Genomic DNA, 14,394 nt, shown 5'->3' on the forward strand with positions numbered 1-14,394 from the left:
AGAAGTAAACTCCCTAAAGCACAGCAGAAGCCACTCGGCCCATTAAGTTTGCACTACCTTATATAAAAAAAAAGGAACCAGTTAATCCCACTCCCCTACCCTTTCTCCTGCAACATTTTCTGGTTTGGGTATTTCTCCAGTTCCCTCCTGAAGGCTATTATTGTACCCAGAACTCTCAGACAATACATTCTAAATCCCAACTACTCTTGTACTGCCTCTGGTTCTTTTAGCCAGCCACCTTAAATGAGCACCTTCTATTCTTCAACCATTTGAAACAGTTTCTCTTTACTCTAACTAAACCCAGGGATTTTAGGCACTTCTATCAAACCTCCTCCTCGTCTTCTCTAGCTCCACAGAGAACAACCACAGCTGCTCCATGATGCAAGAGAGAGGTAGAGGGAGAATTTTGCAAAATAACACTTTCAGCCATGCATGAGCCCCCACATACCAGTGGAGAGTGGATAGAAAAAAAACATAAGAAGTAAAGCTAGTACATACACCAAATATATTCAAATTAAGAGAATCTCCAAAATAACTCTGACATTCAATCTCTCGTGCTAGTGACACAGTCAATGCCTCAAAATACCTTTTAGTCAAGATCAAGTATTCTCAGAATTGGAGTTCCACTATTTTCAACAGATTTGCAAATCAAAATTCAGGTTGAACTTGTTTTTCTTAAAAAAAACCGTAATTAAAACTTCTCCAAACACAAATGACCCGCCTTGCAGATTACATTACATACCTGAAAACAGCTTCACATTTTCTATAACAAAATCTAATGTCTCACTTGAAAGACAGCACCACCAGTTGTGTAGCCTTCCATCAGCAATGAACTGGAACGTCAGCCAAAAAATTTTTAGTGCCCTAGGCTCACAAGCGGTACTTGAAACTACTCAGGAAATAGCCCACCCAAACCCAGGTGACACACTTATGATCTATGGGTGGAACATTTTGAGCCAACTTGCAGATGACAAAACAAAAATTAATAGAAATAGGTTAACTGCTCTGACTCCTCTTTTCTGGGCTCGCAGCTCCTGTACTGACTCTCCCCTTGATTTCTAGAGATCAATGTATTTGCTCCACCACCCTACAGCCCCGATTTGATAAATATCAATACTCCAATTCTCAACACTTCAAAAACATGGAGGTAGCTAGCAATTTTATCTAAAGCAATGCATATTAAATATCTTCTGAAATAACAGGGTTCCATCAGCTGCCTTGGTCAACTTTTCATGTAGGTGCCCTTTGGAACTAAACAAGAGCATTTCACACAACCCCCTGCCTCTGCCAGCCCAAACCATGCCCCACCCCCCCCCCCAACCATTGGGCGCAACCTAACCTGCTGCCCGCCGCACAGGAATCCCGCCTTCCGCGCGTGTGATTGGCGGGCCAGCCCAGGCCACAGCTTCCGATTGACCGCCGCCGGCTGTCAATCGCCTGACGTCGCGGCGCCGGCCGAGTTGGGTTGGCTGAGCGCCCGAGCCCTGGCCCCGCCTACCTGTTGGAGCCGCAGTTCGTCCGATTTCCACTTCGGCCCCAAAACAACAACAAGGGATGGGAGGGAATTATAACAGTTCGCAGCGCAACACAAACTCGGCTCTCAGAGTCCTCATTCAAATCCATCCCACGAAAGAGCGACGCAAAATCAACATATTTTAAAAAAACCGCTGCGTTACTTTCACTCCTACTGTCCCCAATTAACTTTTTTATATGCCAGCGACTTGCGTGCAAGCGCCGCCCAACGTAACGGCCATGACGCAATCGCGTTGGACGTTTGTTATTGGTGGAGGTGACGTAAAGGCTGACTGGGTTTTTTTCTCTCGGGGAGGGGGCGGGGCCTTGGATCACGTGATCTGGGCGGTGACTCGGCGGTCACCTGATCCGGTTGGGGGTCATTGGATGGATGGATGCAGCTATGTTGGCTGGGGTTGCCAATGTGGTCCTGAGGAAGTACAGCAGTGTGTTTTTTCCCCCAGATACAGCAGGGAAACAGGCCCTTTGGCCCAACTTGTTCATGTTGACCAAAATGCCCATATAAGCTCGTCCGGTTTGGACCGTATACCTCTAAACCTTTCCTAACCACCCACTTGTCCAAGTACCTTTTAGATATTATTATTGTACCTGCCTCAACCACTTCCTCTGGCAGCTCATTCCATATATATTATGTATTGGTTTATTATTGTTACTTGTACCAAGGTACAGTGAAAAACTTGTCCTGCATACGAATCGTACAGGTCAATTCATTACATAGTGCAGTTACATTGACTTAGTACAGAATGCATTGATGTAGTACAGGTAAAAACAGTAACAGTACAGAGTAAAGTGTCACAGCTACAGAGAAAGTGCAGTGCAATAAGGTGCAAGGTCACAACAAGGTAGATCGTGAGGTCAGAGTCCATCTCATTGTATAAGGGAACCCTTCAATAGTCTTTTTCATTTTTTATATATATATATATATATATAAATAAAAATCTTATATATCACACTCTGCGTAACAAAAATTACCCATCAAGTCCCTATTAAATCTTTCTCCTCTTACCTAAAACCTATGGCCTCTAGTTCTTGATTTCCCAACCCTGGGGAAAAAATACTGAGTGCATTCACCCCATCTCACCCTTATGATTTTATACACCTCTATGAGGTCACCTCTCAGTCTCCTACGCTCCTAGGAAAAAAGTCCTAGCCTGCTTAACCTCTCCCTGTAACTCACACAAGGGGCAGTGTACATGCACCTGTCTACATCAATGGTGCTGAGGTCGGGAGGGTTGAGAGCTTCAAATTCCTGGGTGTGAACATCACCAACAGCCTGTCCTGGTCAAATCATGTAGATGCCATGGCCAAGAAAGCTCACCAGCGCCTCTACTTCCTCAGGAGGCTAAAGAAATTTGGTTTGTCCCCTTTGACTCTCACCAACTTTTACCGATGCACCATAGAAACCATCCTACCTGGATGTATCACGGCTTGGTACGGCAACTGCTCTGCCCAGGACCTCAAGTCCCCTCCTTGGACTCTTTACCTCTCGTTGTCTTGGTGGATGTCTTTACCTCTCGTTGTCTTGGTGAAGCAGCCAGCATAATCAAAGACCCCACCCACCCAGGACATTCTCCCTTCTCTCCTCTTCCATCGGGTAGAAGATACAGGAACCTGAGGGCACATACCACCAGACTTAAGGACAGCTTCTACCCCACTGTGATAAGACTATTGAACGGTTCCCTTATACAATGAGATGGACTCTGACCTCATGATCTACCTTGTTGTGACCTTGCACCTTATTGCATTGCACTTTCTCTGTAGCTGTGACACTTTACTCTGTACTGTTATTGTTTTTACCTGTACTACATCAATGCACTCTGTACTGACTCAATGTAACTACACTGTGTAATGAATTGATCTGTACGATCGGTTTGTAAGACAAGCTTTTCACTGTACCTCGGTACAAGTGACAATAATAAACCAATACCAAGTTCTGGCAACGTCCTTGTAAATCTCATCTGCCCTCTTTCCAGTTTAATAACATTTCCTGTAGCAGGGTGAGCAAAACTGAACACAATACTCCAAGTGTAGCCTCACCATCATCTTGTACAACTGCAACATAAGCCCCCAATTTCTATACTCAGTGCCCTGACTGATGAAGTCCAGCATACTGTGGCCTCATCTGTAGTCTCAGATGCTCATAAAAGATCCTGTGGACAACATTTCAAAGGGGAACAATATTTATGTCCCTATTTACCACTCTTTATAGATTTGAGATTATTTCTGAAATCTGCTGTACGTATTCTAACTCGTACCGGATTCCATGCACACATCAGCTCTGTGCTCCTGGTCTATTGTCACCTCAGTCTTAAAATTGTTATCTTTCCACTCAAATTACCGCACTCTTCCCCATCTCTGTAACCACCTTCATAAGAATAGAGAAATACGAAAAGGTTACTCATCTTCTGAATCTTAAGTTCCTGAGTCATGGACTTCCAGTAATAGTTTTTTTTCTATCAGTTCAACTCATTATGACGAAAAATTAAATCCCCTACTCATTATTATTCAAGCCTGGTTTGTGTAACCTCTTGTAATTTCAGCAGTCCTTACATCAGTCTGGTAAACCTACAGTGTACTTCCAATTAATCGTTGCGTCAAATGAGGCTTTTGTATACCTATGCAGAATAGAATTATAACAATTTTATATCAGAGAAAGAATCTATTCAGCCCATTGTGCCTGTACTGGCTGCAAAAGACCTGGCCAGCCTAATAACACTTTGCAATATTATTTCCATAGCCCTGAAGATCACTGTACAGAACTAAGTACTGTTAAACATGGTGAGGATTCTATCTCTACCACCCTTTCACCCCTCATCTTTCTACCAAATACCTTAAATCTATGCCTATTTTTGTTCAACTGTTAAAGTGGACTGCAACTTCTGATCTCTTTTACTCCAGTCTGCATTCCATTAGCCTTGTGATTCTTTTCTGTACCTGTCCATGACGTTTTAGAGATTTGTTTACGTGTACTGTCATGTCTTCAGCATGTTCTGCAATCCTTTGATAAGTCTGCATTTCTCCAATTTAAATATCCCTACTTCCTTTGCCCCATGATTGATGGCTGTATCTTCAAGTTTTTAGGGCACATACCTTTGAATTTTCTCTCCAAATCTGCCTGATGTCAGACAGCAGAAGTCAGTGTTGCGGAGAGAGGGGATGTGTTACAGTGGCAGAAAATAAAACTAATGTCTGTTGGGATATTGCACTCCTGGAGCAGAAACTTAAAAGTTCTTCACAAATATGACTGCAAAGGCAAAAGAGGAGATAGTATTACAAGTTTAAAAGGAATAAAACTGAAAATCAATAAGAAAACTGCAAATGCTGGAAATCTGGAATAAAACTGAAAATCAAAAAGAAAACTGCAGATGCTGGAAATCTAGAATAAAAGAAAGCAAATACTTAGCAGCTCAAGCTATATCTGTAGGAAGAGAAACACAGTTAACATTTCAGGTTGAAGACCCTTTGTCAGAACTTAGAAGGAGACAAGAGAAGCTTATAAAGCTGCAGTAATCATGGGCAGGGTGGGACTTGGGGTTTCTCTGATAGGGTAAAACTGGGGTGACCATGGGGTGACCATGTAAAAACAAGGTTATCAATGACTGAGTGGGAACAGTTAGAGAGAGTGAGAACAGAGACAAAAGAACATAGGCAAAAGAGACTGCAAGATGCTGAAATCCAGAGCAACAAGCAATCTGCTGGAGGAACTTAGCAGGTCAAACAACATCTGTGGAGGGAGATGAATTGTCAATGTTTCGGGTTGAAACCTTGCATCAGGACAAAGAGTGTGGGAGTTGGGAAATGCAGAGCATAAAGATGTGTCCAGCAGATCATGCTGGCCATGTCCTCTTATCCCAGAGGGAAAAAAAAATCAAATAAGTTGAGCCAATATCATAGATGGATAACTGATACAGACAGAAATCAAGCTACCTGAAGTTGTAGAATTAAATAATGTCCAGAAGGCTGCAACGTGCCCAGACAGAAGATGAGGTGCTGTTCCTCAAGCTTGCTTTGAAGTAGGCCACACACTGATAGACCAGAGTGGGAGTGGGGCAGAAATCTGTTCAGAAATTGCAAACCTATAGGCAGCTCTTTTTGGATATTCAGAAGGGTAATCAAAAGTTTCTTCCATCTTCAGTCACTCACACCTGCACCATATAGGCATGAGAAAAGTTAAAATAATCACCATCACCAATTAAAACATCACCAATGGCCTGTCCTGGTCCAACCACTTAGACAGCATAGCTGAGAAAGTGCACCAGCATCTTTACTTCCTCAGAAGACTGAAGAAATTTGGCATGTCCCCTTTGACCAATGCACCATAGAAAGTATCCTATACCGATGCATCACAGCTTGGTATGGCAACCGCTCTGCCCGAGACTGCAAGAAGCTGCAGAGAGTTGTGGACGCAGTTCAGCACATCTTGGAAACCAGCATCCCCTCCATGGACTCTATCTACACTTCTCACTGCTTCAATAAAGCAGCCAACATAATCAAAGACCCCACCCACCCCAGATATTTTATCTTCTCCCCCCTCCCATTGGGCAGAAGAAACAGAAGCCTGAGAGCACGTACCACCAGGCTCAAGGACAGCTTCTATCCAGCTGTTACAAGACTATTGAACGGTTCCCTAGTATGATAAGATGGACTCTTAACCTCACAATCTACCTCATTATGGCCTTGCACCTTATTGTCTGCCTGCACTGCACTTTTTCTGTAACTGTAACACTTTATTCTGCATTCTGCTATTGTTTTCCCTTGTGTACTGTTGTAATGAAATGATCTGTATGGATGGTATGCAAAACAAAGTTTTTCACTGTGTCTCAGCACAGGTGACAATAATAAACCAATTTAAATAAAAGCAGTTGTCTGATACCTTTCACAACCCAGGCTTCTCAAAAGGGTCTTCACAATCAATGAGGTCTTTTTAGAAGTGTAATCATTGCTGTAAAAAGGAAAGGCTGCAGTTGGTTTGTTCACAGGAGGCTCTCTTAAATAGCAATGACCTGCTTTAAGTGAAATTGATTTGAGATATATATATATATCCTAGGACTCCCAAGTGCTTTTTTAAAATAGTGTCAGTGGGTTATTTTTGTTCTAACTGAGACCGACAGAACAGATTTTTATCCAGAGCTTGAACTGAGAGAATGCATTTAATAGAGACTGAGAGGATGCACCTGGCAGGAATGACAGCGTGCTGTGGCTCTTCTTTATAGAAAAAAGAAGCTAATCTAATGGAGGATTTTAAAATGATGGCAGAATTTAAAAGGTTATTTGAAATATGAGAATCATAGAGATGGACAAGGAATCCAGAACCAGGAAATAAAGATTCTATAATCAAATTGTGGTTAAAATGTGGAATTTGTTTCTATTGGAAGTAGTTGAGGTGACTAGCATGGACACCTATAAAGGAAGCTCAATTCCCTCCTTACCACTCCTGCCCCCATCTCAATAATCTCCTTTAAGGTAATTACACCACCCATACCCCCAACCCCAAGATAACCATGGAGACACAAGAGACTGCAGATGCTGGAATACGGGTGCTCCGGTTTCCTCCCACATTCCAAAGACGTACAGGTTAGGAAGTTGTGGGCATGCTATGTAGGCGCCAGAAGCGTGGCGACACTTGCGGGCTGCTCCCAGAACACTCTATGCAAAAACATGCATTTCACTGTGTGTTTTGATGTACGTGTGACTAATAAAGATATCTTATCTTATTTGGAGCAACAAACAATCTTCTGGAGAAACTCATTGGGTCGAGCAGCATCTGTGAGGAGAAAAGATCTGTCGATGTTTCGGGTCAAAACGCTGTATCAGGTCTGATCTGTTTTAGGGTCCTGGTGTATGATTTCAACCTGAAACATCAACCGTTCCTAATTCCCCCACAGGTGCTGCTTGACCCTCTGAGTTCCGCCAGTAGATTGCTTGTTGCCCAAGATAACCATACTCCTCCAATTCAGGGCTGTTGCTCCTCTTCAAATTTAATCACGCCATCATTAGAAGCTGTCCCTTCAACTAATTCAGCTTTCCAAGATAAATATTTTTCCAATTGGCTAGAACATGGAACTTACAACTATAAGTGGCAATGCTTTTGAGGAGAAACTCTTACTGGTTTTCAAACCTCTTGATGGTTTCACCTCCTTCCTTTCTCAGTAACCTCTCTGCTATCCATAAAATCTTCCAAGATATGTGCATTTCTCCAATTCCAATCATCCTCAAATTTAAAACTCTATCACTGGTTGCCATGTCTTCAGCTGGCAAATCCCTAAGATCAGGCATTTCTTCCTTAAACCTTTCAATTTATTTTTCCTCTTTTAAGACCCACCTTCTAATCAAAGCTTTGTCCTTTCTCCTGATAGCACAGTGACAGATTATGCCCAATAATACTCCTGCAAAAGATATTGTCAGTTTTACTCAATTAATTGAAAACATAATTTATTGTACCACTGAGGAAACCAAATGCAGAGCAATATATCGAGACGTCACTCTGCTGGGATCAGTTCTGTGCTGTAAACACTTTGTAAATACAAATATAGGAAATACAAAAAAATTGCATATACTGGAAGTCTGAAATTCAAACAGTAAATGGTGGAAATACTCAGCAGGGCAGGCAGCAGCTACAAAGAGAAAGTTAATGTATCCTCTTTCATTAGAACTGGGAAAAATTAGAAATCAAACATTTAAGTTGCAGAGAAGGGTGGAGAGAACAAAGGGAATGTCTGTGATAGGATGGAGATCAAGAATGAATGAATGGCATAGGTGGCGCACGTGTTGTTCAATAGTTTATGGATTGGGGAATAGAGGGGCATTTCTGTATCCATAGATAAAGAATTGCAGTGACAGTGAATTGAATGTGGAAACTCGGGGTCACCCTTGTGTACTGAATTGAGGTGTTTGGTGAAGTGGTCACCCAATCTGCATTTGATTTAACATTGAAGAGTCCACATTGTGAATACAGGACACTAAATTGGAAGAAGCACAAGTGTACTCCTGCTTCAGCTGGATGGAGGGTTTGCATTCCTCGATGGTGGGGTACAAGTCCCTTTCATCTTCCACCTTCAGTAAGATTCCACCACTGCACACATCTTCCTCTCCTCTTTCAGCATCTTCTGTTCACAGCTTTCTGGTTCACAATCCCACCTCTATCAACAACGTCCTTTCAGCACCTTCCTGTATAACTACAAGAGATACAATTGCTACCTTTTTGTGCTCTCCACCCTTCCCCCCGTAATCTAGGATATTCCTAATCTCTCACTCTTAGAAGGATATGAGCTAAGTACAGGCAAATGGGTCCAACTCAAGAAGGTAAATTGGTCACCTGATCTGTTGAGTATCCTCTGTTCTAGATGCACTGTGGAAAAGTATCCTGACAGGTTGCATTTCAGCCTGATATGGTAACTGCTCTGTTCTGGACCGACAGAACCTGCAGAAAGTGGTGAACACTGCCCAGTCCATCACAGATTCGTCACTTCCTTCCAACCAGTCCATCTTCAGGGTGCGTTGCTTCAGGAAGGCTAACAGTATCACCAAGGAATATCTGCCACCTTGGCCGTTCCCTTTTCTCTCTTTGACCTTCCAGAAGATGCAGGAGCTTGAAAACCCAGACAACCAGGCACAAGAACAGCTTTTTCCCCACTGCTATCAGACTTCTGAGCCAATCACCTCTTTCACATCCCCTTCCCGGTGGTGCTGCCACCTTCTCGAACCAGTAATTCTACTTGGTATTGGTTTAGTATTGTCACGTGTACTGAGGTACAGTGAAAAACTTGTCTTGGATACCATTTGTACAGATCAATTCATTACACAGTGCATTGAGGTAGTACAGAGTAAAAGTAATAACAGAATACAGAGTAAAATGTCACAGCTACAGAGGAAGTGCGGTGCAGGTAGACAATAAGGTGCAAGGTCATAACAAGGTAGATTGTGAGGTCAGAGTCCATCTCATTGTATAAGGGAAGCATTCAATAGTCTTACAATGGCGGGATAGAAGCTGTCCTTGAGCCTGGTGGTACATGCTTTCAGGCTTTTGTATCTTCTGCCTGACAGGAAAGGGGAGAAGAGAGAATGACCCAGGTGGGTGAGGTCTTTGATTATGCTGGCTGCTTTGCCAAGGCAGCGAGAGGTAGAGACAAGAGTCCATGGAGGGGAAGCCGGTTTCTGTGATGTGCTGGGCTTCCATTCTTCTGTTCTTGTCACTTTAGCATCTCTTTTTGCATTACTCCAGTTTGCACTGCTGTCTTTGTAACATTCTGTTGCTTTGTGCTCCTCTTTGTATTTATTGTTTTATTCATTTGCACCCTGATGTACATGACAATGAACTAATCTCAATCTGCTTTCATTTCCAAGTTTGTGTAGTCAAGATTAAGATCCCTATTTTCATTTCTACCGTTGCAAATTCGATGAACGACAGGGATAGGCTGTGAGAATAATTTGCAGTATAAACTTGGACAGTTTGTGAAAGGTAAAAGCAGAATTATTGATCGTAAGCGGTTTTTTTTTAAATAAAGAGGGTGTCTGAGCGCAAATGGATCGGCAGCTGGAGCTGCAAACCGCTCCGCGCGCCGCCGGCCGCCAGACGCGCGCGCCAAAGGCGGGAACCGTTGGAGGGCGGCCCGACCCGCCAATCAGATTCAAGCAGCGGCGCGAGGGGTCCCGCTCCAGACCGCGAGCGAGGAGGGGCGGCCCGACCCGCCAATCAGATTCAAGCAGCGGCGCGGGAGTTTCCCATTCCAGAGGACGAGTGGGGAAGGGAGGCCCCGCCAATCAGATTCACGCAGCCCAAGCCTCTGATTGGATCCAAGGGTGGGGGCCACTACCGAATCGCCAGAGGGGTGGTCACCACTCCCGCCAATCGGCTTCCAGCAGCGGCGCGGTCCGGAACGCTGACCCGCCAATCAGCCGCAGACGGTCGGCGGCGCCGGCGGACGCCGAGCGCTCCTCCCCTCCACGTCCGTTTAGGAGTTCGGGAGGGGCGGTTCAACGGTGGGAGTGGATCGGGAGGTGAGGTGGATGCTCCGGGGCTGGGGGAAGGGGATGGCGAGGGGCTTTAAGCGGCGCTTTGTGTTACGGGTTTTCCTCCACCCGTCCTCCGCCTCTCATACAGCGCGGAAACAGGCCCTTCGGCCCATCTCCCAGATTCCCATCCAACCCAGTCCCATTTGCCCAGGTTTGGCCCATAATCTTCTACACCGTTCGTATCCATGTACCTGGGGACAGGTTGCCCCTCAGGTTCCCCTTAAACCTTTCCCCTCTCACCTTGTGACCAGCCCATCTATTTCACCACCTCCTTCCATTTATTCCATGGTCTACTGCCCTCTCCTACTGGATTCCTTTTTCTTCAGCCCTTAACCTCTTATACATATCACCTCTCGGGTTCTCGCATCACTCCCTTTCGTCCCTCCTCCCCCACCCACCGATCTATCTTCCCCCTCCCACCTGGACTCACCGATCACCTGCCAGCCTGTGCTCCTCCCCTTCTTATTCTGTCTTCTGCCCTCTTCCTTTCCAGTCCTGATGAAGGGTCTCGACCCGAAATGTCAACTGATTAGTTCCCTCCGTAGATGCTGCCTGACCTGACGAGTTCCTCCAGCATTTTTGTGTGTTTCACCTTAAATCTCTGCACTTTAGTTTTATACTCCCCTATCCAAAGTCGAGTTTGTTGTCATATGCACAAGTACATGTATGCATGAGTGCAGTGAAAAACTTACTTGCAGCAGCATCACAGGCACGTAGCATCGTATAAGCAGCATTTGCAAGAGAAACAAATTGTACACATTTTTCTTACAAGAACACAATTAGAACAAAACAAAACAGTGAAGTCCACTTTAGTGCAAAGTGATCATAGTGTTACTATACTGAGGTAGTGATTAGGGATGTGCAGGTTGGCTCAAGAACCAAATGGTTGAAGGGAAGTAGCTGTTCTTGAACCTGATGGTGTGGGACTTCAGGTTTCTGTACCTCCTGCCCGATGGTAGCTGCAAAAAAAAACTGGGAAAGAGACTGACCATCCACCTTATCTATGCCCCTCCTGATTTTATAAACCTTTATAAAATCAGGAGCGTCACCCCCTACACTCCACAGAAAACAGTCCCAGCCTGTCCCCCCTCTCCTTGTAACTCAAGCCCTCCAATCCCAGTGACTCCTTGTGAATCTTTTCTGCACCTTTTCCAGCTTAATGACATCCTACCTATTACTAGATGACCAGAACGGCACTCTCCACTCACTCAAAGCTTGGGTTGGAACTCCTTCTCTTGTTGGTTGGGGGGGGGGGGGGGGGCGGTGGTGGGTGGTCACTGACCTGCAATGTTAATTTTGTTCCTCTCTCTCTACCAATGCTGCCTGACCACAGAGTCATGCACAGGCCCTTTGGCGCACCACATCCATGCTAACCATTGCGTACCTATTTGGATTCATCCCATTTACCAGCTCTTGGTCTCTAGCTTCTGTGCCTTAGTGGTTCCAGTACTTGTCTGGATGCTCTTTTGTAGAGCCCCTGCTGAGTGTTTCCAATGTTATCCCATTTTAGGTTCATTGTACGAGTTACAGCCTCTTCCAGTGATGTCTGTCATCCCAGTGAGAACCTGCTCTTGTTTCTTCCCCCACCACACCCCAGTTAGCCTTTACTAGCTAGTTTGGAACCCCTCCCCCCCCCCCATAATTCCCAGCCCCCTTTAATCCAATGTGGTCTTGGCTGGAGCATAGTCTGAACTAAGACAGATAGTTTGCACTGATACATCTATGCTGATTATCAAATGCACATCCATACAATTCCCACTTACCAGCATTTAGTTTGTAGCTTCTTATATGCTGGCAATTCAAGTGCTCCTTTTAGACATTGGAGATGCAAGAGACTGCAGATACTGGAATCTGGAGCAACACAGAGTGCTGGAGGAACTCAGTGGGTCAGGCAGCATCAGTGGAGGGAAATAGCCAGTTGCAATTTCAGGTCAAGACCCTTTAACTGGACTGGAAAGAAAGAGGGGAGATAGCCAGTATAAAAAGGTGGAAGGAAGGGGTGGAGCAAGAGCTGGCAGGTGATAGGTGGATTGAGCTGAGGAGGGTGATATGCAGATGAGTGCTCTAGATATTTAATATTGTTAAAGTACAAGAACAGGAGTAGCTTGTCGGCCTCTCAAACCTGCTCCATTCAGTAAGATCATGCACATCCAGTGCTGGCCTCAGCACCACCTTACGACGCTTTCTCTCCCCATAACCCGTGACTCGTGTAGTTTAAATGTCTACCAGTCTCTGCTTTGAATACATTCAATGACTCGGCCTCCCTAATGCTCTGGGGTCGAGGTTTTCAATGAGTCATGACTCTGAGAGGAGAAATTCCTCTTCATCTCCATTTGAAATGGGTGACTCTGTATTCTGGAAAAATGCCTCCTAGTTCTTGACACCCTCTCTAGGTGAAACATCTGCCCAGCACCCACCCTATCAATTTCCTTCAGAATCATTAATCTTTCAAAAAGATCACTTGTCACTCTTTTATCCTACGTTAAGTAAAACCTTAACCTTTCTTCGTACATCAAATCCTTCATCCCAGGAATCAATGCATGAACTTCCTCTGCACTGCCTCCAGTGCAAGTATATCATTGTTTAATACGCAGACCAAAACTGTGCACGGTGCAGTTTCACCAACACCCTAATCTAGAGCTCAGCCAAGGTTATCCCCATCTCTGTAGCCGAGCTACAGTACGCAGTTGATGCTTGCGTTCATTAGCCAAGTTCCAGGTAATCAACCCGGTAACTAAAGCATATGAGAGGATGAGCCATGCAATTAACATTCACAAAATGTAGCTACCCTCTCACCCTGCCCCTGCTCTATTCCACCACCTGACAATAAAGGTCCAAGGTGATACCTGGACGTAGTTGAACCATTTCTCATATCTCAGGAGTTGCCCCTCAGTAACAAAGGTAGACATTGATTAGAATTATCCTCACCTTTACTGCACCAGGATAACCTTTGGTTTTCTGAGGGAAAAAAAACGTTTTGAAGATAAAGACCTTAAACTCAGCAGAAAAGCCATGGTTTACCAGACAGCAGGGATCCTGACACTGCTATGTGCTTCTGAGACTTGGACTTTCTGCAGTAGGTATCCCATGACCCTGGAGAGATACCACCAATGCTGTTTTTTGCAAATCCACTGTTAGAATAAGTAAGTCAACATCAGCATTCTCCACCAGACTAACATCCCCTGCTAATTATGTTAAGCTGGCTCTGTTGGGCAGGCCACATTGTTTGCATGCCTGACATCAGACTTACAAAACTGAAGTGCTCTGTCACAGGAAAAGATTACCAAGTGAACAGAGGAAAAGATTCAAGGATGTGCTCACAGCGTCTTAAAGAAATGCAACATCCCCACTGAGTCTTGGGAATCTCTGGCTTGTGACCACTCAAATAGAGAAGGAGTTTTTGGGATGTCACTGAGAATCTCTGACTGCATGCATCAGGAGCACACAGAAGCTCTGCATGAAAGCTGCATGGAGTCCACAACCTCACAAAGTACTTGCCTGCCTATCCCTGTCAGGCACTTCCTCCCCCATCTGTAGAAAAGACTGAGCCTCAAGTTGGCCTCATCAGGCACCTTAGACCCACAGGACTGAAGTGAAGCAAGTCTTCCTCGATCCTGAAGGATCACCTAAAAAGAACTTTGCTTTCATTATCTGTTCCTTCCTCCAAGTCATATTTATGGTTAAAAAGGTGAAACCCCATTACATGTGGACAGGAGAACTAGAAACAGCACAGGCAGTATGTTTAAAGGTAGAGGATTACCCACCATCTTAGTGGAGGCAGAACAGCCTCGATGGACTGTATATCTGGCTGCTGTTTCGTATGTCCTTGGTGACTCACTGGACATGTTT

At 44.7% G+C, this 14,394-nt stretch overlaps 2 protein-coding genes across 4 annotated transcripts in view; one reads left to right on the forward strand and one right to left on the reverse strand.

Annotated features, from left to right (window-relative positions):
• The window catches only part of fbxo8 (F-box protein 8), a 55,713-nt gene extending 53,950 nt beyond the window's left edge, over positions 1–1,763 (reverse strand). Inside the window, exon 1 of one of the 2 annotated variants that reach the window (XM_052020530.1) lies at positions 1,499–1,763. The gene's annotated coding sequence lies outside the window, so the exon portion shown is untranslated. Of the gene's footprint in view, positions 1–787; positions 799–1,498 lie in introns of those variants that run through there. The other variant, XM_052020531.1, reaches the window with a different exon arrangement.
• An 8,569-nt stretch (positions 1,764–10,332) lies between these two features.
• Positions 10,333–14,394, forward strand: part of cep44 (centrosomal protein 44) — a 60,377-nt gene continuing 56,315 nt past the window's right edge. The window contains exon 1 of one of the 2 annotated variants that reach the window (XM_052020154.1): positions 10,333–10,530. The gene's annotated coding sequence lies outside the window, so the exon portion shown is untranslated. The remainder of the gene's footprint in view (positions 10,531–14,394) is intronic. The other variant, XM_052020153.1, reaches the window with a different exon arrangement.

Source organism: Pristis pectinata, chromosome 7, assembly GCF_009764475.1.
Source record: "Pristis pectinata isolate sPriPec2 chromosome 7, sPriPec2.1.pri, whole genome shotgun sequence".
NCBI lineage: Eukaryota > Metazoa > Chordata > Chondrichthyes > Rhinopristiformes > Pristidae > Pristis > Pristis pectinata.